This window comes from Lycorma delicatula, chromosome 3 (genome assembly GCF_047948215.1).
Source record: "Lycorma delicatula isolate Av1 chromosome 3, ASM4794821v1, whole genome shotgun sequence".
Lineage (NCBI taxonomy): Eukaryota > Metazoa > Arthropoda > Insecta > Hemiptera > Fulgoridae > Lycorma > Lycorma delicatula.
Window position 1 is genome coordinate 226,604,719 of NC_134457.1, and position 23,996 is coordinate 226,628,714.

The 23,996-nt window shown below is 29.1% G+C and overlaps 2 protein-coding genes across 2 annotated transcripts in view; both read left to right on the plus strand.

The window, feature by feature from the left end:
• The window catches only part of LOC142322489 (superkiller complex protein 3-like), a 39,296-nt gene extending 32,744 nt beyond the window's left edge, over nt 1-6,552 (plus strand). The window contains exon 5 of the mRNA XM_075361628.1: nt 6,530-6,552. The gene's annotated coding sequence lies outside the window, so the exon portion shown is untranslated. The remainder of the gene's footprint in view (nt 1-6,529) is intronic.
• Nucleotides 6,553-13,873: 7,321 nt separating this feature from the next.
• LOC142321322 (uncharacterized) overlaps nt 13,874-23,996 on the plus strand; it is a 132,665-nt gene continuing 122,542 nt past the window's right edge. Inside the window, exon 1 of the mRNA XM_075359314.1 lies at nt 13,874-14,013. The gene's annotated coding sequence lies outside the window, so the exon portion shown is untranslated. The remainder of the gene's footprint in view (nt 14,014-23,996) is intronic.

Consider the following 23,996-nt stretch of genomic DNA (forward strand, 5'->3'; position numbering starts at 1 on the left):
CTCCCATTCTTCTTCTACATTTTTTACCTTAACTTTTTTACTCAGACCTCTTGCGATGTCTTCCTCAAAAAACTTCTTTACCTCCTTTTCCTCAAGCTTCTCTAAATTCCACTGGTTCATCTGACACCTTTTCTTCAGGTTTCTAAATCCCAGTCTACATTTTATTATCACTAAGTTATGGTTGCTACCCATGTCTGCTCCAGGGTAAACTTTGCAGTCAACGAGTTGATTTCTAAATCTTTAACCATGATACATTCTATCTGATACCTTGCAGTATCACCTGGCTTTCTCCATGTGTATATTATTCTATTATGATTTTTAAACTGGGTGATGACAATTACTATATTATACTTCATGCAAAACTCCATAACTTGGTCCCCTCTTTCATTCCTTTTGCCCAGCCCATATTCACTGACAATTTTTCCTTCCTTGTCTTTTCCAATACTAGCATTCCAATCTCCAACTATTATTCAATTTTCATCCCCTTTTATGTGTTTAATTGCTTCATCAATTTCTTTGTATACACACTCTACCTCATCAACATCATGGGCACTTTTAGGCATATAGGTGTTAACAATCGTTGTCAACTTAGGTTTTGATTTTATCCTTATTACAATGATTCTGTCACTATGCATTTTGAAATACTTTGCTCTCTTCTATATCTTCTCGTTCATCATGAAACCTACTCCTGCCTGCCCTTTATTTGAAGCTGAGTTAATTATGCTAAAATCACATGACCAAAAGTCGTTTTCCTCTTCACACCGAACCTCGCTAATTCCTACTACATCTACATTTAATCTGCCTATTTCCCTCTTTTAAATTTTCTAACCTACCAACCTTTTTTAGACTTCTAACATTCCATGCTCTGACTCGTATGATGTTATTTATTTAATTTTCTGGTGACCCCTTCTTTAGTAGTCCCCACCCAGAGATCCGAACAGGGGATCTGTTTACCATCAAAATATTTTAGCAAGGAAGGTGCCTCCATCTTTGTTACATGAAAATGCAGAGAGTTACATTTTCTTGGAAAAAAAGCAGCTGTAGTTTTCCATTGCTTTCAGCTGCGCAGTACTCGGAATATTGAGTAATGTTGATATGGCCATTTAAGTCATCCTGACCTACGCCCTTAACAAAAGAGCTGCTGCCTGCCCTCTTTCAGGAATCATTCCTTAGTCTGGCTTTCAACAGATACCTCTCTGATATGGTTGCACCTTCGATCCAGCTACTCTATATCACTGAGCACTCAAGCTCCCACATCATCAGCAAGGTCTCATGATTCATAGAGTGAGACATACAAAATATACTTTTTAGAAAATAAAACTTGAAAAGTGTACTAAAAATGTAAACTTTAATTTTTCAGAAAATAAGTTTACTATTCTTTCTCAATGCTTTTTTAAATTCTCTTTTATAGGTTGTAGCCAATTTAAATTTGATACTTTCTTCTAATAGTCAAATTTTAAATAATTTATTAATTGTAGTGAGTTTTTTATCATATACAAAATACAATGTAGTGTAGTGTGTGTAGTCTGACACTTGATGGTATGTATTCATGTGATATGCAATTACAATATTGTACTTGAAATTATAATTTTTGTTTATATAAATATTTTTTTCTTTCTTTGTAATTCTTTTTTTATTTTTTAAACTTAATAGCATTATTATTACAATATTGTTTGTACTGTAAAATATTGTAAAGTTTAGTAACAAATCTGTTCTTTTAACTTGGCTGATTTTATCCATATAACATATCTTATCTTGTAATCATCAAGCTAAAAATATTGATTTTGTTTGGCTTAAAAATGTATAAACATATACTGTAAAAATAAATATCAGTTAAAAAATTATAATTTTCTATAAATAAGTTGTAAAAACATTTTATTTATTGAATTTTTTAGTTAATTTGAAAAATTAAGTTTAATAAACTTAGTTGTCTATTATAATATAAAATACCAAAACATTTAAATCTATATTTCTGTGTAAATGAAAACAGATGATTATTTCTGATATGAGTGAACTGTGTGTAAACAATAACAAACTTATGAAAGCTTTATTATTATTTTAATGTTTTTTTAAGTTGTGGCAGTGGCATGTTTAAAATAATTATGAAAAGTATTCTGATTTTTGTTTGGTTGCAGTGCATAATATAAATATTATATTATGTAATTTCACTGCTGACTTACTTTTAGCTGCATCCTTTTATGTTAGTTTTTTATTTCTTCTCTTTCTGTTAATATGAAGTAAATTTTATTTTTTTATTTTTAGCATTTTACAATGAATTCATATTTATTTTATCTTTGTTCAGAGTGTTTATTTTTTTATTATTTTATAATACTATTGTATAGAAAATAAGTGATTAACCTCCATTTCAGATTCGTTTTTTTTTTTTTATTTATGCAATTCATTCTACCTTTTAATTTTTCTATTTACCTTGGTACCACTCACAGATATTTACATAAGAACATTACATAATTCACTTGATTGAACATCAGTCTATGACATTAATGTTAAGTGTATTTTTTTTTTATTTTGCATTATTTATTTATGCTCTCGTGTTTGTTTATTTATATTTATTTTTTTACGTTATAATAAAATTATGTAATATACATGAACATTTTGTTATGTTTTTCACTGATATCGAGGCACAAAACTAATAACACATCGTAACATATGACAATATTGAGTATAATAATTTTATTTGTTTTACACTTTACTAATATAAAAGAATCTTAGTAAACATCTGCTGTGATAAAATCTAATGTTAGAGTAGGTTAGGTTGTTGTGAATTTACCAAATATTATCCAAGAAATATTGTTATACCAGAAATATATATATTAAGCAACATGGATATTGGGTTCATAAACTTACAATTTATAGACAATGGTTATGCCAAAAAAGAGTATGCTTTGCTGTGCTTAGTTTGTGTAAATTTACATACTTTGGGCTTGAAAATTATTCTAATATTATTTTTGGTATTGTACAGGGTAGCAGTTAAAACCTGTAAGTAAATTATAAGTTAAAAATTAGTTTATAATTATTATAATGTTACTCCGTCGATCTCTATCAAAGTGATAGCATCTCTGCCCCTTACCTGGAAGGTTCTGGGTTTAAATCTTCAGTCTTGGTTGACATTTTGACATCCTACAAAATTCATTCTCATAAAAAAAATACACTATGATATCTGTAATTGGTGGGCAATTCTTCTTTTGTTACTGGAAAAAAAAAAATTGTAAGTGTTAGGTGTGGGACTGTGATTTACAGTGGATATATGATTTAAATACAAATATTTCAAATATAACTTGCATTGATAACACACAAAACCAACTGATATACGTAATTGGAAATTGAAATAATGCAGTGTATAATTGTGAAAAACCCTAAAATTATGCCAAACTATAAAATCAATAATAATGCTAATTTTACAGTCAATGCTGTTTACAATAAAATGAGGCATAGAACAACACTAAGAAAGTGTGTTGTTGACAACTGTCAATATGCATAACCATTTGTGCATATTGTTCATTCCATTATTTCATCTGGGTATTAATTTTAGAATAAATTTCTAGAGGAAACTTTTAGATTATTCATAATAATTCCTTTACTGTTATTGTGAAAACTTATTTAAAAAAAGTAACTATTAAAGATTTTCCAAAATAAGCCTTTACATATTAAACAGATTTTTAGTTAACCTTATAAACAATGAATTACTTTTTACAGATCATTTTGCTTAATAATTGCAGAGGTTTGCTGGAAAAGAATGAGTTGTAACAATATACAAATAAAAACAACTAAGGTGTTATTTTTTATAGAAACTTACAGTTTCTATATTTTTTTAATATAAATTTAATTAATAAAAAACAGAAAAGTTAATTTTTTTCTTAAGGATTAAAAATATATCCCTACTGCTATGACCCATAATTGCTTGAGTCTACCAGGCAGACTAAATTGGTCCTGCCTTGTAACAGTTTTACTAGAATATCACTTTAAACTCTTAAAACATTTTATCAAAGATTTGTATATTTCATCAATGTAATACGTAACGAAGTAATATAATCTCATATTACTTCATTACACTCTAAGCATTTTATTGTTTATATATCAAAATATTCTTTATAATTTTAACCTTTATTGCTTATGTAAATAAATTATTGGCAATAATGCTTGAATTAAAATTAATTTTAATAAAATTTTATGAAATTTAATTTAAAAATAAATTTGTCATAAAAATGTGTATATAATGTACATATATAAGTTAAAAATATATATCCACTTACTACTGTGTTGATAAAAATATAATCAACTTGTTCTGTTGATCACCTTACTGGTGTATGAGGTGTGTTCATAAAGTACGAGAATTTTTGTTTTTTGGAAAGAATTTTATTTATTTGTCTACAATAATGTTATCCCCTTCAAAATAGGTCCCCATTAGATAGATATATACTTATTCCAGTGCTTTTTTCAATCCCCGAAACACTTCTGGAACTCAATCTTTGGAATAGTGTTTAGCTCTTTCAGCTATTTACTTTCAATCTCATCTATGCTTGTAAAACGATGGCCCTTTAAGGTTATCTTTATCTTTGGAAATAGAAAAAAAGTCATACGGGGCCATGTCTGGCAAATATGGTGGCTGGGGTATCATTACAGTGTTGTTTTTGCTAAAAATTGATGAACAAACCATGAATTGTGAGCAGGCGCATTATTGTGGTGCAAAAGCCATGAATTGTTTCGCCACATCTGGGTGTTTTTTTCAGATTGCTTCATGCAAACGGCATTATGTAATACTCGTTGATTGTTTGAACTTGTGACAAGAACTCATCATGCACTATGCCGTTAAAATCGAAGAACACTGTGAGCATAACCTTCACATTCGACCGTACTTGTCGAGCTTTTTTCGGTCTTGATCCAGAAAGCCTCCACTGGAATGATTGAGCCTTAGTTTTGACATGATATCTGTAAACCCATGTTTCATTACCTGTTGTGACATGTTTCAGTAGTTCTTCATTGTTGTTGACTTCATTTAGCAACTCCTGAGCAACTTCCATTCGCCATTGTTTTGGTTCAAAATTCAACAATTTTGGAACAAATTTTGCTGTCACGTTTCATACCCAAAATATCTGAAAAAATTACATGGCATGACCCAGTTGATATCCCAACATCATCAGCTACTTCTCTGATTGTGATTCGGTGATGATTCATAATCATTTCTTTTACTTTTTCCATGTTTTCATCGTTTGTTGATGTTCTGGGGCACCCAGGGCATTTGTCTTCTTCAAACGCTCTTCTTCAAAGAGCATTTTAAGTTGAAGGATAAGCATTTTGAGTTGAAGGAAGGTATTCACGATCTTCTTGGAAATGCTTATACTACTCATAAACCCTTGCTTTACACACAGCAGACTCACCAAAAGTAATATTTAATATTTTTAAAACATTGCTACATTTTAATCCATTCTAATAGCAAAATTTAACACAAATTCTCTGATCAATTATTTATAAAAATAAAAAATCTTTGATTGTACCAAAACATGTGTTATCCTTTTGACAGCTTACAACAGACTAAACATCCAGTATGGCTAAAAATTTACAGATACTTTTCAGACGTGTTTACTAATACAACAGTGAAAAAATGCAGAGAATCTGACTAATACATCCAGTGAAATTTCAAAATTCTCATTACTTTTTGAACACACTTCGTAAATTCCGGAAATTTATATCAGTTCTGTATAAATTATTATTAGTAATAATGAAGTCTAATTAATTGTTCAGAAGATTCTAATTCAACTTATATAAATTCTAATAACACATTCTTATTCCAATTTGCATTCATTATTACAATGAATTCACATTCATTTTCTTTCAGAGTTATTCCAATCAACTTAACTTAAAATTGGAAATGAATCGCTGAGGTTGTCTTTAGTCCTTCAACTTTTCTATATTTTTTCCAATTTTGTACACTTTCATGAACTTTTTGTTGAGCTTAGTACAGTAATTGAAAAGATTTTATTGCTGCAATGCAATTTTTTTTTTATTTTAGTCTGTATAAGTCTTTCTCAGGATAGAAATAGAAGTTGCAATTAAAATTTTGTCTATTTCATGTTTTTTGTGTTACTATCTCTTATTATTGTAATGAACATAGAAAAACTGATATCACTCTTATAAAGCAGTTTTTTTTTTTTACTGCTAATAATAAATTGGTTATGGATAAAACTAAACTATTAACTCCTATTCACTTCTATTCACTAATTTACATGTTTCTTTAGTCTGGCCTATATGATATAGTCGCCTTCTACTGGGATGCTTGATCCCTTCAGATATCTACTGTAGAACAATTCTAACCCACTTGTGTTCCAAGTTATGTAACCCACCTAACTATTGACTTGCTAAAATAGCTTCATAAAAAATATGTTTGTATACATTTTCCTGCTGTTTATTTTTTATTGTATTATAAGTGAATTTTAAGCGTTATAGAATTTAGAATTATATTTTATATTTTTATGTACTTGTGTATGATTATTTTTTAAATCGTATGTTTTAGTTATCTGAAGCTTTGGTCATCACTGAAAGGGATCCTGTTAAAGCTAAAAAGAAATTATTGGAAATACTTTACAGTCTTAAAAAAATTAATGAAATCATAGATTGTGCTGCTGAAACATCTGATTTAAATTTAAAGGAATTAGCTTGCAAAATGTTTGGTGAACTGAGCATTGAAGAACCTAATATTATACGTAATGTTGAGAGTGATACTACGCCTTGGTGTGATGAACTTCTTAAAGGAAATCCTGCATCTTATTCTGGTTTATTAGCTAAAGCTGCACAATTAATAAGAAATTCTTTGTATTCTGATGCCAGAGATCTATTAGAAACAGGTGATTGTATTTTTTTGTTATCTAGCTGTATTTTTTAACTTACATTAATATTGCTTATTTTTTCATTATTATTTATTTATATTTACACAATATAAATGTGTTGTTTCATTTAAAAAAAAAAATTTGTTAAACCTTGAGGGGCCAAGCATAGAATTATAATTTTTAGATTCTTTTCCCACTATGCGAGAGTGTCAGATTTTAAAAGACTCTCTTCCCTGGTTCTTTTTTTTTATTTTATAAGGGATCTTTCTTATAATTGAGTCTGATTCTCTGACATGGAAAATGTAGAGAGGAAAATTTTCTTCAAGTATCTTCTGACTAGAACCAAAATGGCTTCATATGGTGATCCTGGGTTGAAAAAGAAAGAAATTTCTGACTTAACAAGAGTAGAGTAATCTTTAGGACTCAGTTTTATTTGTAAACTTTAGGTAGAATAAATTCTGTTTTTCCAAACAAGAAAAACAGCTTAAAATAACTCAAGATGCTTGTGATATTTGTGATAATGGAGTTAGCCAGGTGGTAAATTTGCTAATATATATAAGAAAATAACTCAAGAATTGAAATCCACCATCTCATAAGTGGTGCAACAAGGCCAGTGGATTCTGGCGATCTCAGATCACATGCAAAGAGAAATTGGAACCTCTTGAAAACACACAATAATTAAATTAATCAAAACACAAGAATTCTTTGAAACTTTAAACACAAACTCTCTTCTTAAAGTAGGAAAATTAAAATACTAACTAAAATTTTTTATGAAGAACAAATTCTAATTATAGCAATTTTGGAAACTGTATTTACAGATGAAAATACAATAGAATCAGAAAATTACAGCATTTTAAAAGGAATTTAACGTTAAAAAAATTTAAACGTAGTCAAAAACTTCTCCTCTTCTGAAAGGCTTTTTCTTCTGACAATAGTTGTGAAACAAAAACTACACTCTGATCAACTGCCTTACCCCAAACAGCCCAGCAAAAGAAAATCATAGAGAAGGTCAAAGAATTCTGGAAACTTCCTGAACAAGAAATATACAAATTTCTAGAACAAAATGCTAAAATTCTACTTTTGAGACTTAAAAATGCAGGTCAGAAAAGAAAAGACCTTGTGAAAAACCTTCAAGCTCATTTTAGAATGGACAAGAATGGTGTGAGGTTGATTAGCCTGTACAGTGTCTTCAATTTTGAGTTATTTTCCAGAAATTTCAAAAAAATTGTATGCAAACGAAGATCCAGGAGATCTCCCAACCAAAACCTTGAAGAATTTCAAATGGATCACTTAACAGTTTCCTACAAATGGAGGAAAGAATAATGAAGGTAAAAGTAATTAAACTCACAAATATCGAGACATTATATGAGCAAGGTCTATCATAAAAGTCATTCCAAAACAGAAAGAGAGCATAATTCTCAGAACAGATTGAAGAAAACTCAAACAAAACAGAGAAGTTCTTTACTCTAGTCAATAGAATAGAAAACCTTTCTTTTTTCCTGTTTAGCCTCCAGGAATTACCATCAGGTATTACTTCAGAGGATGATATGTATGAGTGTAAATGAAGTGTGAAGTCTTGTACAGTCTCAGACCGACTATTTCTGAGATGTGTGGTTAATTGAAACTCAACCACCAAAGATACCACACTGGTATCCATGATCTAGTATTCAAATCTGTATAAAAGTAACTGTCTTTACTAGGACTTGAACACTGGAACTTTCGACTTCAAAATCAGCTGATTTGTAAAGAAGCGTTTACCACTAGATCAACCCAGTGGGTTAGAATAGAAAAACCTAAATTCAGAGAATTTACAAGACAAAATCACAGAACCAGTAAATTGAAGTCATGGCAAACAGGTGAACAAAAAATCATTGGTGCTGGAATGAAGTTTGTGGAGATCAACTTGACAAATAAATTAAAACTTGAAAAAAATAGTATTTGATCGCAAAATAAGAACATTACCTCAGATGACAGAGAAAGCAAAACAGCCTAGGTTGTAAGATACAAAAAGTACAGGCAAAATCAGTTAACACAGAGTGACTAGAATAAACAACACCAGAAACCTTTTTTAAATCTTTTAAATTGACTTTCAAAATACCAACCACCAAGTCTGTGCTTCAAGAAATAAAATGGAGAAATTGTACTAAACAGTGAAGAAAACTGTGGAATTATCGAAAGTTTCAGAATCTACTAAACTCTGAAGAACCAAAATACAAATTTGATATGATAAAACCTACTTCCACTAACCTGGCTAATCCTTCAGACAAGCAGGAAATTCAATATATCGTAAGAAAATTAAAAAAGTAAGAAATCAAAGTGAAAACATGCTAATAGCTAGAATGTGGATGGGGAGATATTAGAAAAACTGATTGAGAAGTTGAGAAAAATTTGGTTTGAAGATAAGATTCCAGAAGATTGGAAAGATCTGTTGCTTCAGTTTACACAAGAAAGAGGTTAACATCTAAAGAAGGATTGCCTGTAACTTACAAGGTTCTCTATGTAGTTCTTTTGAACACACTGTAACAACAGGTTGAACTAAAAATTGGAAAGTAGAGGATTTCAGAAAGGGAAGTTAACGTGCTTAACAAATTGCAATCTGAAAGTAATATTATTACTTTTAGACTTGAAAGTCTGAAACTAAATAACATCAGTGAATTTTAAAAAAGCATGACTCTTGACGGGAAAGTATTATTTAAGATCTAGAGGAATTTGGTGTTGACAGGAGAATAAGGGAAATCATAAAATGAATTTGAATAGAAACTAAATCTAAAATTATTCAGAATTAAAACAGGAATGAAGTAAGGTGGTGAACTTTCACCAATGTTTTTAAACTCGTGTTCTCAAGAAGATTATGAAGGAGTGGAGGAAAAGGTCAGAAATTCTTGGTTAAATTCTAGAATTTAACCAAGGTTACTTGTAACCTAGGTTACAAGTAAGATTGGATTACAAAAGTACAATTAAACTGCAGACTATTTAGCCTTTGTAGATGATTTGGTTTTACTGGCAGAAAATGAAAAAAATATGATAATTCAGAAGATCACATTAAAAGAAGTAGAGGCAAAAAAGAGGATAGTTTATATCTTTTGAGAAAACATGATTAACTTTAAAAACTCAGGAAACAGCAAACAAATAAGGAAAAATCCAGTTAAGAAATATAAGTATTTAAGCAAAATCATTTAGCCCATTAAGTTTAATTAAAGAAGGGAACACAGTAAGATCAAGAAAAATGGAAATGTAACTAATAATCTAAAAAAAAACAGAAGCTCTTTCAGTAAAATCCAAAATTTGGCATTACAACTCTCAGATTATAAAGTCTACGCAGCTGCATGCCTGACTTTGAATAAGGTTCTGGAAGAGATGGAAAAAAGAAAGAAGGATTCTTGAATTAAGAAAAATTGAAAATGAATGAAAAACTCAGGAGTCATCAAACTTATAAGGAAACAGAAAAATTATCAGATACGGTAAGGAAAAAGAGAATCTGTTTTTATAGGTACTACATTAGAATGATTCCATAAAGGTTGATAAAAAGAATCTTTGACCGCTAAAAAAAACTAAACCAAAATGGAAAACAGATGTCAAACAAAACCTGGAAGAAAGGAAATAAAATTGAAGAAATACTGAATAGGAAAACTTTTAAAAAAGTAACAAATTTTTAGGGATAAGAAAACCTAAAAGAAATCAGGATACATTTGGACAGAAGAAAGAAACAAAATGAGATAATGATCAAATTGTGAACGAAAATAAAACAGCAGAAGAAGAAGATGAAATCAAAAGTTACATTTCTCAGAGTAATAGTTGGTTAAGTTTGCTAAAAAATAAAAATAAAATAGTAAGTTAATATAATGTCACTGACGTTTTTGTTAAACATGAAAAGTACTTAATTTTTAAACAGACAGTAGTCATGACTCATATTATGTGTTACTTTTTTTGAGGCATTAAAATATGGAATTGTTAAATATTAGAACATTTCTTTCTAAAAATCAGCCTAAATCTTTTGTTTTTTAATATAAAATTTTACATGTAGAAAACTTATTTTTCTTTTCATTAAGCATGAGATTTGTTACTGAAACAAATTGAGAATTTTTTCTACTATTTGTGTAAACATTAAAATCAAATAAAAGGAAACATATTACAGATACTTAGATGTTGTAGCTACATTTTGCCCTTTTTTATAAACAAGAAATTTGCTATAAAATTCTTTGTACACATTTTATTTTGATTTACTTTTAATTTCAAAAGGTGAATAATCTGCTAAATTTTTGTCAAGGATCTTTCATAAGAATAAGTTTTTTGATTCCTCCTACGTGTGAGAAGTAAGATTTTGTTGCCTCATTTCTTCTTCATCTTTATATAATTGGACGACCCCAGATACTTAAGAAAAAATTTCATATAGTTGCCACAAAAATCAGTAAATGTGTTGATGAATATTCCTTATTATTCATTTTTCTACTTAAGTGTATTCTTTTATTTGTAGGATAAACTTGAGGCTTTTTGTGGTATTCTCATATTCCCTACATTGTTTCCTTGGTTACCCAGATTTCTTTTTCCTGTTATCGTGGTAGTACAGTAGTAGTCTGCAGCTTTATGCTTGTGTTCCCGTTTTTCCATGTTGTTATAAACCAAACTTGATTTATTTGGAGTACGCTTTAATTGATGTTAAGAAACTGATTCCCATAAAATTTTTATTTAATGCATGGTTTTTTACGTGGTTAACCATGTTAAAATGGGCACTGTTAACTGTGGCCATACAGGAAATGTGGTCACATCCACATAGTAATTGTATGACTTGTTGTTATTAATCAATTCTCACTGTTGAATGTTCAACCCTCACAAATTTTAAAATTATAAAAATATCAAATAAATTTACAACATTTTTAAAAATTATATAGGGAATTTCAAAGCAGCATTCTTGTTTTTGTTTCAAAATTTTAATTTAAACATTTTACCTTGTATTTTTTATGTAATTAAAAAAGTCCATAACATTATATGGAATTTTCAACAAAAACTCATTTGGAAGTTTCAATTTACCGATTCTGAGATTTATAAGCGATATATATATTTTTAATAATCATTGTTTATTTCCTAAGGAAATCATATTATTTTGGGATATGTTTTAGCTTTCATTGTTTCATTTATGATGTATTTCTTATCTAAAAACTGAAAAAAGAAATTGTTTTTATGAAAAGTTTTTGTAGACATTGCAAAATTTTGATGATTGATCGTAACTTATGTGGCAGCAAGGTTACTGCAAAATATGGTAGAATTGGTAGCACTTAATGGTAAAACTTAGGGCTGTATCAGCAGAACTGGTGCATTAAATATTAGTAGAGTATCAGTTATTTGTTCATTACATTCAATTATTTTCAGTAGATGGAAGCAAATGAAAAAAGTTAATAAGCAAGTATTCATATTTATGAAAATTATGATTTAAAATTTTTACAATATGCTCTTGAAGAGCATATTCATTCATAAGAGCATTATCTCACATGGACAAATGTCTAATTAATAATAGATAAATACCTAATCTAAGCAGTAGTTAGATCTGAATGTATTGCTTATCACCAACTGTTAATGTGCCGTTGTTACTGTTATTTTAAAATAAGTAAGCAACAGTGGAATCTATGTTTATCATCAGGAATCAGAACCAAGCTCGTGACTGATATAATAGATAGTAACAGAATTGGCTTAAAAAAAAAAAAAATATGATACACCCTACAGGCAATGAAGATCCATATTTATTTTTTTTTAAACTATTCTATCATAATACAGCATAGTGTAACAATATTATACACTATATAATAGCAGTTTTGGGAAATAACAGCAAAATATAAAAAAAAGAACATTCCTGTAACTAGACATAAAATGGATCAAACTAAACAAGTTGTGCATTTATAGATATTTCAGTTTATTTTTAAAAAGGTTTTAGTTTAGTTATTAGAGTTAATAAGCCATATTTAAAAAAAAAATTTTTGTGCTTTTTATGTTAACATAAAGTCAAAAGCAGTATAGATGTGGCTTATGATGGCAGTATGATGCAGGTATAAGGGAATTAGATAATTTTGTTGAAATGAAATTGCTTAAGACCGTTAAAAGTGATTATGGGATAAATTAAGTCCAGTCTCAAGATATCTGTTATTATTAAATTTTTTTTTTTTTGCTACACAAATACAGTGAGAATTATTTAGCTTGAAACTCACAGAAATAGCAAAGTACTGTGACTATTTCAGGGAGAGTAATATTCCAGTAATTAGAACTCGAACTCTAAGGGGTTCTGGGCGGGCAATTGCTTGTGATAAGTTATTTTATTTCTTGGGTTCTGATGGTTAACCTATGGGCAAATAAGATCTTCCTGTACTTAGGTTGCTGTTTTATCTAATCCATCTTTTTTTATCTACCCCTTATAAAGGTTGAGAATCACTGCAATAGACCATTATAAAGTTATAAATGTATTTTGCTATAATTCCGCGAATGCAACTATTAACAATACTAGAATTTTATTCAATAATTACAGCCTTTCAAAATTTTAATTTAGCATAACATAATTTTGTGTCCTTATATTAGTCATTAATGACATTGTATTTTAAAAAGATGTAACTCAGCAAACAAATCTTTTTTATGTAATGCATACTTTTTAATTGTAAAATATACATTATCTGCTGTTATCTAAAGAAAAATTCAGGAGATTCAAAAGGCTTATTTGATATGTCTCAAATTAAAAAAGTTAAAGCGATAAAAATATAAGTCTATCGACAGTAGTATTGTCAAGAATCTGCATAGGAATTGTATCTTCGACACAGTTGTTTTTTTTATTCTATCCTGTAGCTTTAAGCATTAAATGAAATGAAAAAGATTTCTTGTACACGATAACTTAAAAATTTTGAATGTTGTTGACAAGACTGTTTTTCACCAAAAAATAGATTTATATTGATTTATTCTTTGTACATTAACAGGTATTACTAAAGACAGCAGTTCTTGGCATGCTCAGTGTATGCTTAGCAAAGCTCATCTGAAATTACTTTGTTATTATGATGCTGAAATATGTGCTAAAGCTGCTAAGAAGTATAATCCAGATCCAAAATTTAAGAGTATTATTGACACGCTATTAGCTGTAGCTCAAGTGCATTCAAGAGACGAAAAAAAATGGAATCAGAGTATTGACATCTGTAAACAAGTATGTAGTATTAATTAAGATTTTATTTTGGTTGCTACATATACCATATATAAAAATAGTTAAATTTTATCTTAGATGATTTCAAACTTTTTACTTGAAGCTAGAGCGTTTTACCACATTTTTGCACTCCCTAAGATTTGGCCTTGTTTCTTAATTTTATTAATAATCAAATGCTTTAGAACAAAGGGTAGAAGATGAAATAGATAGATGTAAAAGATCTGTTGTTAATTAATTTATAAATAAACTTGTTTTGTAGGTTTTACTCTTGTTTTGTTTTAAAGACTGATGTTTATGGATATCTTTTTATTAACACTTTCTTGAAATAGGTAGTCTTTAAATTACCACTTTTGCTGCTAAGCCTGCAGGAAAGCATGAATATGAATCCTTCCCACTTTTTCTACTCCATTTCTGTAGTCTTTGATATTTCTCATTGCATTAATTATGGAGAGATGCAGGGCAGGTTATTTTTAATGATTTTATATATTACAATATAGTACTTGGAGAGGTCTATGTTTTATTACAGTGCAGTCTGATCATCGAGGGGGGGGGGGTTTGGTTATAAGTATTTTTTCTTAGTTTTTTTCTCAGTCAGATGAAAGTTTTTCTTCAGTTTATTTAAAAATAATCTAGGAGTTAAATCTATGATTTTTTTTTTTTGATAGCTTTTTATAATTAAAAAGCTGGTATAAGCTTTTTATACCATCTGATGTAAGTAAAAATAAAGGTCCTTTGGTACATACATAATATTTGTATCTGTATTTGTTTATTTTGAATGCTTTCTTGAAATAGGTAGTCTTAAAATTAACACTTTTACTATTAAGCCTGTAGATCTACAGGAAATATAAATTCTTTCCGCTTTTTCTACTGCAAATCTGCAGTTTTTGATTTTTCTCATTACATTGATTATGGAGGGATACAGGCCATGTTGTTTTGAATGATTTTATGTTACAATCATTTGGAGAGGTCTGTTTTTTATTACAATGCATATTTTTACTTAGTTGTACTATTATTAGGTTATTGTACATTCTCATCCATTTGACCAGAGAATAGTCGTCTACATTTTTTGTTAGGTAGGACCTGCTTATGTAAGGTTCTGCCTTTTTCTATCCACTGCAATGAGGTTATTGCAGTGACCTGGCAAAACTGACCAAAAGTGACCTGGCAGTGACCTGTTTTTTATTACAATGCATATTTTTACTTAGTTGTACTATTATTAGGTTATTGTACATTCTCATCCATTTGACCAGAGAATAGTCGTCTACATTTTTTGTTAGGTAGGACCTGCTTATGTAAGGTTCTGCCTTTTTCTATCCACTGCAATGAGGTTATTGCAGTGACCTGGCAAAACTCCAGGACCTTACATCAACGGAGGAGCATGATCAGTATCTAACATAAATTTAATTATTTATTTTTGTAGACAGAATTATGTTTACAGAATACTTAAGAAGCAGTAGTAAAAAAAATAGTGCGTATTTAAATAAAAATATGATTTGATTAAAATTAGAAATTTGTTTAAAATTGATTTGTTTAAATTTTATGTCATTATATTACATAATAAAAAATACTCACTGAAACAGTAAAAACTTCTCCAACAATAGTTCAAGTTTTCTTTTGAAACAAGACGGTAATTTTAAAAGAGCACCAGGTTCCTGCACCCACACATTTTACCCACTTTAAAACAAGTGCTTTCGCCATCCATCCTTTTTCTTGGCACCTGTCAGTGACATAGCAGCAAGTCATTTTACACTCTTTGGAAAGTTTTTTCTTTAATTGCAATAAATGATAGAAATTTAGTATAACTGAATATATAATCTTCCTTCATTCAACTAAAACAAAATGAATACTGTTACAAGTTTATCTGAAATGACTTGTGTTTTATATAAAATTACAAGATTATTAATAATAACATATGTTATAATAACTGAAAATGCAGAGATAAACAAAATGCTTATGACAAAAGTTTGTTTATAAACAGGCAATTATGATATAGTCTACATAACAGATGTGACTCAGCATTAATGATGTGAAATCAAAAGTAATTAGAATATATGCTACAATTTGTTTTGGTTACTACCATATATTGTATATTATATTACAATATGTAGTACAGTAGTAAATACAAATATTGGACCCTCATTTGGAAATCCAGCTTGTCACATGCACCCATAAATTTCATGTTCCTTTTTAAGAAAAAAGGTGTGTGTTTTACATGAGTCAATACAATATACAGTTTTATGCATTGTACATGAACTACACCAAACTTTGGTTTTCTTGGTTATAGAAGTTAAAATATTCTCACAAAAAATTAAATTTGTTATCTTACTTTAACTACATAACACAAAAAACTTTATTGGCAAAGGAGGATATATGCACTAAACATTGCATAAGAGTTTTAAGTTAAATTCATGTATTTTTTTGTCATAATTGATGACAGCATTAAATATAATGAGTTGTATGTATGCAGCTTTGACAATATCTTTTATTTCTATATGTAGTGTAGAAACTTTTTAAGTTACTGTTGATTTGTTCCAAATTATAAGAACAGAGCGTAAAAATAGTTGTTTATTTTTAAATCTCTTTCATAAGTAAATAGTAAAATTTTAATTTAGTTAAAATTGCATACATGTAATTGTAGCATTAAAATTGCAATATATTGAAATTTGGATGATGTCTTAAATCATGTAACTACCATGCCTTACTAAAATCAACAGATAACTTTTAAATATGTAAACAACATCCACAGAAACACAGATTTTGCAAAGATGATTTTGCTATGAATGGTTTCTAACAGTGGGTGGGGTATAAACATATCATTATGAAGACAATAGCTTTGTACGCATGAATGCATGATGATTAATTTACTGCAGGTTCTGATATGTTATTGCTGAGGAGTCTGCTGAGTTATACAGTTAAAACACCAGCATTGTACTTTAATATGTAGTGTGATGTTAAAAATTCACTATGAAGGCATGTCCTGTGGTTTCATTTAGTTGTGTGATTTATAGTTACTGTGTCAAGTGTGTTGTGTTAGTGAATAAATATGCCAAGGAAGTAAATGATCCGGATAGCTTCTGTTATCGTATGTGGGGAATTTGACTTTAAAGAACAATGATGAAATTTGACTCCACTTGTTAAAAAAATGTTATGAACTATACTTTGGCTTTAAATTTGGGGTTCAGGATAGGAACTGGGTCCCTTACACCTGCTGTTTGATCTGTGTGAAATGTCTGATAGACTTTGCAAGGCGCAATTGCCACATGAGTTTTGCCATATTGATGAATGTGTGGTGTCAGAACACAAGATCATTTGTCAGATTTCTGTATTACAAAGATAAAAGAAATAAGTAATAATTCCAAACACAGTGCAGTACCAGAATTTGCCATCTGGTAAAAGGCTTATGGTTGGTACTGTCTCCAAGGCCATTATCATATCCTCCTCCAATACATGTAACTTTAGAAGATGAATTGGAATACAAGGTAGCCACTAAAGTTTGTTATGAGGAGTATGATAATCCTACTTTTAAAACAGAGTCGACTTTCTAAAATCTTATCTGATAACTCAAACTGAATTAAATAACTTTTTTCAGGAGAAAAAAGCAGAGCTTTTGTGATCTAGGCTGAAAAGCTGAAATCTTCTCCTTACTGACACCGAAGTTTGTTTCTTTCATAATTGTCAGGAAGATTTATATTCTGAAAAAAATAATTTAGTGTATTTTAACAATATTAGGGTTGATATAGATGCACTTCATCATGAACATAGCTGGAGAATGGAAACTGTTCATTGATTGTTTGAAAACTAGTTTAAAGGATGTCCTTTAATACAGTGGCAACAAATTTTCTTCTGATCCAATATCTTATGCGACTAACTTGAAAAAAAGTATGACAGTATGATAATCCTGTTAGAAATAAATCAGTAAACAATTACCATTAGACTAGATGTTGTAATTTAAAAGTTGCATTTAATGGGTTTCCATCTCTGCTACTAAATTTTCTTGCTTTTTTTGTGATTGGGACACCAGGGACAAAACAAATCATTTTATCAGAAAGAAATGGGCGAAAGGTGAAGCACTTATGCCTGGACAGAACAATGTTGTTTGTACATTCCCCACTAAGTTAACTTAAGAAATAATTCTTATACCTCAACTACATGTAAAGTTTGGGCTTTTCAAAACCTTATTTAAGGCAATGGGGAAAAATGTTCTGGGTTTCATTATTTGAAAGAAAAAGTTAAAATCAAGTAATACATTTTTGAAAGGAAAAGAAAAGGAAGAACTGATAAGGTAAATTGAAAAGTCAGCATGGATGTCATTTAGTTGTGAAAAAAATTTTATAAAATCATAAATCCCCCAACTACTGTGACATTATGGGTGTATTTATTACAGTAAATTAACAGAATTAAAACATGTATGGGTTATAATAAAAATTCATTTTTTGGATTCACACCTGGATTTCTTTTTGGACAATCTCGATGCCATTAGTGATGAGCTTTGATAATATCTTCACCATCAAATCTCAGTCATGGCAAACAGGTACCAGTGACAGTGGAGTGAAATAATGCTTGCAGAGTATTGTTTGACGTTAAAGAGCGATGTTCCATAATACGGCAATTTTCATGAATTTTATCGTTGATTTTCATCGTCAGTTCATCAGTCACAAGGCTAGGCCGACCAGTGTTGTCAAATTTAGACTAGGCACAGGGTCCGCGCTTCTGCGGTCTCAGTTAGTTAGTTTGAGGAAATCATGTTAGGTTGACCGTGATGTCTGTTTGAGGCCTACGTGAAGGCAAAATTTGATTTGTGTTTTACTAATGTAAATGTCTGCGGAGGCATTTACATCGGTGGCATCCCAACTGAGGCCTCAGTTGGGATGTCCAAAGCCCAAATGTGGCTTTGAATACAGCATTTTATTATAAAAATGTTAAATTTTATTTTTGTGATGTTGTAACTGAGATATTCAGATATTTGAGAATCATCAGGTTCTATGAAGATATATTATAGCCTTCTCAATGAATGATATTACCCATATTTGAATAAAGTTGTAATTTTCATAAGTTTGCCCATTTTTTGTAGTCTTTAAAATTAAATTCTATTTTGTATTCTATTCTATTTATATTCTATTTTGTGGATTATATCTGTTGAATAACATACTGTATAAAGTGAACATGTAAAGAGGTAATTCAAGTAACAAGTATGACAACCCATTAAACGTAGATGTTTTATTGGACGTAATTGTTCTACATGGCTAGGATGCTATAGTTTCTTATTGGTCATTTGTCATATTATTATAATATAGTTTGTAATATTATTATACTTTTTTTATAGTGCCACCAAGTCTGTCAAATGAACGCTTGTCATGTGCTGTAGGAATTCTAAAATCAGTTTTATGAAACACAAATTGTAGAAAGTTTTTGTATTTTTATACTTGACAGCAGTGACATAAATAAAATAAATAGTTTTCTCTTGGTTGTGAGGGATTGTGTCTTTCGAAATATTGAAGTGGTGGGATTGAGGTGTGAGGTGAATTCCTTGAATGTATGATTATATAAAAGGTAGCTCATTAAAAAAAAATTAGATTACTTGCTTTATATGCAGTTCTACAAACAACTTCAGCAAGCTTGAAATTAGCTAGTATAGATAGGCTTCTGTGTTGGTCTGCTAATATTCTGAAAAAATGCAAAATCTGGTGACTGATTAGAAAGAAATATTTCAACTTCTTTGGTTTTATTTCTCAGGAATTGATATTTGCATTGATATTTAACGTTACTGTGCTTAGTTTTTCGGGAAGGAGGAATCATATTGTTATTTTAAGATCAACATGGCTGCTGACATTATGTGAATTAATATTATTAGAATATATTGTATTTTTAGGAACAGAGTTGTTAATGTTAATTATTATAGTAGAGTAATAATAATAATCAGATTACTATTATAAGAGGTATATGAAAAACTTAAGAGAGGAGTCACTTCGGAGGCGGGAAAAGGATCTACCCTGACAATTATTTATGAAAAAACCTTCCTCAGATTTTCTGATGACGAGGATTCACTCAAAACTGCTTTGTCACCCAAATTTAATGGAACCCGTGATATGTGAGAGCCAAATTTGGATCAACAAGAGATAACCAGCATTGTACCAATAATAAGTCTTCTCATGTGACCGTTCAATTTTCTTTGGATTGCATCAAACACTAAAATGTCAAACCATTGAAGGATGTCAGTATATAACATTACTTTTCATATTAAATTCAACCTCCTGATCTCCATTACAATACCTGGGAGCTATGCCAGCAGTCTGTTGATGACATTTGTATCACTGACAATTGCACTGTGATCTGTAGAGTAAAACACATAGACAGTGTCTCTGCCTCATAAAGTACAAAAGGCGGAGGATCACCAAAGTTACATGGTAGTCTGACTCCAAACAATGCTGCATAAGGCAATGTAGCATCACTCAGATGCTACATGGCTTTTGCCAGATGAAAAGAGTACAGGCTTTGTAGACCTTTATTTTCTAGGTTTGTTATAGGGAAGCTGTCGCTACCATTAAGGTGTTTCCTTTCCTAATCTGGAATCAGAGTCGATAGTAGATATAGTTACAATCAAATTGGATGAACTGGATTGAACTCAACCCATCCACATTCAATATTCTCAAATGAACTTAGGAGATTTTTAATGTCCTGAGACAACTTTACTGTATCAATGAAATGAAATCTGCTCAAATTGTGAAGTATAAGGCTAAATATATGTAAGAAGAAAGAAGTAATAATGAATAAACTGATACATTGCAGTTAATTCAGTTAAAAATTGCATCCTATGTTGTAAGGTGGATGTGCTCTAGCTGTCGCTATTGAGAAAATCACATCTTAATTAGATCAAACTATGCCCAATACTTAATAAATGTGTACTTAATTCTTGTGTTATCTTATTTGACATTTGAATTACATATTCATAGATTCATTGCATTATTCAACATGTATTGACCCATGATTACATGAAATAAAATTTAATTTTGTCGATTTTAAAAAACAAAATATTTAAAATTATTTGCAAAGTATAAGTGTTGGATATATGATAATACCAAAAAGAAAAGAAAATTTTAAAATAATTTATTTTTATATATTCTATAAAATTATTGTTATTAAAGAATAAGTAGTTGACAATTTGCTGGCTTTTTTTTAATACCGATTGTGCTGTTATAAAACATGTACAATCTATTGTCTCATTAATTCAAATGTTCAGTAGCTAAAACAAGAATTATTTTTAAAATAATATTTTCTTTAAAAGCTAATAATTTATAAATTCAGATAAAAAAACAGTTGTAAATATTTATAAAAGATTTTGCATTATTTATCATTCTGGAAGGAAAATGATTATATTTGAAACATTTGAACATCAGTGTAGTGCACAATATGACACAATAGGTCTTAAACTTCTTTTTTGATAGATGTGTTTTGCAGTATTTAAAAGTATATTTTTTCTTGAAGTTTATAAAATGATTTTTCAAACTTTTTATTACATTTTACAGTAAGCTTCATTTCATTATTAAAAGTGAAATATTTTCCAGACTTTGTTGTACACTGTATCACATGAATTTATACTGAGTGAATATTTAAAAATATTAATAAAAATACGTAAAGTAATGTGTAGCTGCATGAATAATTTTTTCTTAGTGTAATAAACAATACAAAGAAAATAAATAACTTTTTTTTTTGCTCTTTGTATTGAAAATAAGTTATGTAACATTAATTTGAATTCCTATGTATATCTTTCAGATTTATCTTATAAAAATAGTGATATAGCTAACGTGCTGCAATTCTAAATATAAATGCCATCTATCCAAAACTTCAGCAATGTAATTATCAAATTCAGTGTCTTATAACTGGGTAGTGTTCATTAGAATTTTATTTCACTTGGATCAAATTATCTACTGAAATGCCCTCATTTTACCTACTTATGTATGAAGCTTTTTAAAAATAAATGCTAGATGTATGCTAGTATACATCATACATTATCATTTAGTTTACTAAATACTAAATGATAAATACTAGAAGAATTAATATAGAATAATCCAATTTAATTTCATTTATTTTTTCTATGGTGAAAAATTTATTGAGTTATTAAAACTATAATTAATATTAAAGTTAAGATAATTTTACAATACTTTTTTTAACTTTGTGTTGTAATACTTATTTTTCAGGTACCACAGTAATCAGTAACTTTGTTCATATGTTGTAATTTTTCATGTGTTTTATTTAACTTTAATCACTTGAGAATAGTATAAAATGCACTTTCTGTTTGAAAAACGTAATAGCAATCAAATTTTTAAGGTATAGTAAAAAAAAGATCGTGGTCTAATGATTTTATTACAGTGTTAGATTATTTTATATTTCAATATTTTTAAATATCATTTATTTAATGTTTTGTATGTTTCAGTATTATGCTAAGTCCCATAATAGTATTTTCTTTCGTTATACCTCAGTTGTTTTGTTAATTTCAAAAACCAGATTTTCCTAAAGAAACGAGAATGTACTTATTATTAAATTGATCAAAGCTCACAAAAATGTTGGAAACAACCAGTAGGCAGAAGTTACAATACTTAGGTTATTGAAATACTCTGAAAACTTATTTGTGGAATTTTAAACAAATTCATGAAATATTAACTATGCCTGTAATTCCTTATTGAATGAAGTTATTAAATACTAAGCTTATCTATATTCTCATTTGACATATAATGCCATTTCTCAAACTCCTTCAAAAAATCAGAATAAGTTTTCAGATCAAAAATAGGCAGTTAGATCATTTTTTGGTATCCCTGAATACAAATCAAGAACCATAGAACAATGTGTGATAAATTAAAAATTCTAAATTATCCATCATTTATATTTATGGATTTTTTATTTTAATAAAAATAAAATTTGACACTTATTGGAATCAGTTAACATTATCTCTATCCACAGAATCATGAAAACGTCAACTGTTTTCATTTAACTCTGCAGAGTGCTTATAAGAAAGGACCACATTAAAATTTTGTTGTTACTATTTTTAATAAATTTCTAACTCATTTAAAAGATCTTCCCACCAGTTTTTACAAAATCTATTACTTAGTTTTGGTTAGGAAATAAAAATATTTTTCAATTAAATAGATTTCTTTTCCACATAAATTTTCATTTTGGTTTATAGTCTACATTTTACACAGCAGTGTTCCTGATAAATAAGGGAATCACTTAAGACATGTAATACAGAACACTTAAACAAAGAATTAATAATTTAAAACATAAAAAATTAATGTAGTTCATACATATTTTTAAAAGATTGAAAAAAAACTCAGTTTTATTCTGAAGACTTTTATGAATGAGATTGTTGTCATGCTAGATGATGCCGAATTTGTAATAGATATTATAATAAATGTAGAACTATATTTAGATCAATGATAATCACTGTGATTTTGAACAAAAAACTATGTTTAATAGATTTGCCATCGAACAATAAAGCAGCCAGGAAAAGGGCTGTATAACTTTACATGAGTTTTGAATGAACTTAATTATTTTTGTGTTTCCCAAATTTACACTATTTTAAAATTCCTGTAACTCCAGAACCCTTTGCACTACATGACTAACTTTCTTTGACATTCAAGAAAAATAATGTAAGAATATCTTCTCCACATGCCAATTTTTTTAGCTGAAGCGCTAAATTTAAAATGTCCAAATTAGTTTAATAGAGCATATTCATTAAAAAAACACAGGCTTGAAAAGCCATGTCTAAAATTTGTTTAAATTTTCACTGTTGAACGACACCATTTTGAAGCCACGGATATCTTGTATGGATTTGGTGCTGCAACTGGTTGAGGTATTGTAACCTCAGTCCAGTATTTTAAATCCCATTTGTGTAGTTATTGTTATTTTGAGCTTCCTTAAATTAATAAGTATACATTATTCCTATCAAAAGATTGGTGAACAAAAAAAAAAAATTATAACTAATGTTTGTTTTC